The sequence below is a fragment of the Rattus norvegicus genome, chromosome 6, assembly GCF_036323735.1.
Source record: "Rattus norvegicus strain BN/NHsdMcwi chromosome 6, GRCr8, whole genome shotgun sequence".
Taxonomy (NCBI): domain Eukaryota; kingdom Metazoa; phylum Chordata; class Mammalia; order Rodentia; family Muridae; genus Rattus; species Rattus norvegicus.
The window spans coordinates 83198195-83200886 of NC_086024.1; the positions used below are offsets into that span (position 1 = coordinate 83198195).

The 2692-nt window shown below is 40.9% G+C and overlaps 1 non-coding gene across 1 annotated transcript; it reads right to left on the bottom strand.

The window, feature by feature from the left end:
- Positions 1–337: 337 nt before the first annotated feature.
- LOC120093440 (small nucleolar RNA SNORA17) lies at positions 338–467 on the bottom strand. Its single transcript, XR_005486500.1, has one exon. It is a non-coding gene; the product is annotated as a small nucleolar RNA SNORA17 (small nucleolar RNA).
- Between the last annotated feature and the right edge of the window lie 2225 nt (positions 468–2692).

The window sequence follows — 2692 nt, forward strand, 5'->3', positions numbered from 1 at the left end:
CTTGCTTCTCTTAGTGGTGCCCAGGTTCTCTGAGTATCCGGGGTCATCTCAGGAATGGTCTCAGTAATGTCATGCCCAACCTGGGCTTTATGGCTCTGTGCAGGGATATTGTCAGTTTGTAGGCATGTCCCCAACCCAGGACTTCAAGATTTGTACTGGTGGTCATCTCTGGTAGACCCCTGTTCAGGTACCATGGTATAGGACTGGTGGTCATTATAGCCCCTGGACGTAAATTTCAGACCTTGGACTCTGGTGGTGTTCTTCTAGTCTTTGATTTGTTCCCTTTGTCTTTGCACAGCACTGAACTGGTGGTTGTGTCAGGCTGGTTTTATCAGAGAATGTTAGGCTACTAATTATTCTTATGTTCATAGGTCAGAACACTGAGAGAACATATCCTCTCTCCTTTCTGCCACCTACTGATACACATGTGACACAGTAGTCACACCTGCAATGCCTTTAGGGGCAGAGAATATTAAATGTTGAAGAGTATCAGTCTTCTATTTAACATGTTCAGCTCTGCATTTTTTGTGTGTGATTTTCCTTGTCTTTGATGTTTAAATACTTTTCAACATATGTAGCCCCTGGAGATAGTTTTCATGTCCATGAATATGTGATACTTGTTTTGTTGTTGTTGATACATTTTGAGATAATGGTCTGACCGTGTAGCCCAGGATGATTATGAATTAATATTTTTCTTATTTCAGCTTCCACATTCCTGAATTGTAGTCATGGACTGTCATATAAGGGTGTGTTTTGTTTTTTGATGCTCTTATGCACCATACTGCTCCTAAGTTTGGATTTCCAATTGATTGTGGCTGATAGAAGCAAATCTAATGATCTGCATATATCTTGTATGTGGAAACCTGTATTTTAAAACTTACAAGTTACTTTAAGGAAATCCAGTTTTTAAGAAATTAATTTTTATTTTATGCATACAAGTGCTTCATCTGCATGTTTCTATATGTACCACTTGCATGCCTGGTACTGGTAGAGGTCAGAAGAAGGCACTGGACTTCCTGGAACCCAAGTTACAGATGGTTGCAAACTGCTTTGTAGCTGCTGGGAACAGAACCTGGGTCCTTTGCAAGAGCATCAGGTGCTCTTAACCACCGAGTCAAGTCATCCTTTTAGTCCTCAGGAATTTTTTTCAGTTTGTTTGGTCTGGGACTGCAACTTCACATCACCACACTCATTTATCTCATGTATTTTGCTTGACTATTTTTATTTCTAGTTGATAAGAGAAGAGATGGGCTGTAACTCAGTCTGTAGAGTGGCTACCTAGCATGAAAAAGTCCAGTAATTGATATTCAGCCCTACATGAACTGCCAGCAATTGGGGGATGCAAGACGGAAGATTGAGAATTCAAGGACATCTTTGGGTATTTGTTACTACTTTTGAGCCTCACCTGTGCTTAAACAGTTCAGTAGACGAAGCAAACCTTATTGATTAGAAGAAGAATTTATTAAGTACTTATTTATGTAACTTTAATAAAATAAGTAAGAACTATTCATTTTAGATTTGTACTAGTATTCTAAGATACAAGTTGAGATGGTGGTCAGAGTGTTGAGATGAGAATCAGGTTGAAATCTGCTTGAAGGAGAATTTTTTTTTATTAACTTGAGTATTTCTTATTTACATTTCGAATGTTATTCCCTTTCCCGGTTTCCAGGCAAACATCCCCCAACCCCTCCCCTTCCCCATCCTCCCCCCATTACCGCCCTCCCCCCAACAATCACATTCACTGGGGGGTTAGTCTTGGAGGACCCAGGGCTTCCCCTTCCACTGGTGCTCTTACTAGGATATTCATTGCTACCTATGAGGTCAGAGTCCAGGGTCAGTCCATGTATCGTCTTTGGGTAGTGGCTTAGTCCCTGGAAGCTCTGGTTGGTTGGCATTGTTGTTCGTATGGGGTCTTGAACCCTTGAAGGATAATTTTAATACATTTTACAGGGTTATCCCTTGGGTTGGGGCCATCCTTACATCAATGTTTGAACAATTGTTTACTGAGAACAACTTTATCTTCTTCCAGAGCTACATCTCCATTGTATTTTTGGTGATAAGATTTTGGCCCTAGATATACCCAAAATATGCTCCAACATATAACAAGGACACATACTCCACTATGTTCATAGCAGCCTTATTTATAATAGCCAGAAGCTGGAAAGATCCCACATGCCCTTCAACAGAGGAATGGATACAGAAAATGTGCTACATCTACACAATGGAGTATCACTGAGCTATCAAAAACAATGACTTCATGAAATTCATAGGCAAATGGATGGAACTAGAAAATATCATCCTGAGTGAGGTAACCCAAACACAAAAATACATGTTATACACTCACTGATAAGTGGATATTAGCCCAAATGCTTGGATTACACAAGATACAATCCACAGATCAATGTAGCTCAGGAAGAAGGATGACCAAAGTGAGGATGCTTTAGTCCTTCTTAAAAGGGGAACAAAAATATTCACAGGTGGAAATATGGAGACAAAGTTTGGAGAGAGAATGAAGGAAAGGCCATTCAGAGATTGCCCCACTGGGGGATGCAGACCATATGCAGCCACCAAACCCAGACAATACTGCTGATGCCAAGAAGTGCAAGCTGACAGGAGCCTGATATAGCTGTCTCCTGAGAGGCTCTGCCAGAGCATGACATATACAGAGGTGAATGCTCACAGCCAACTATTG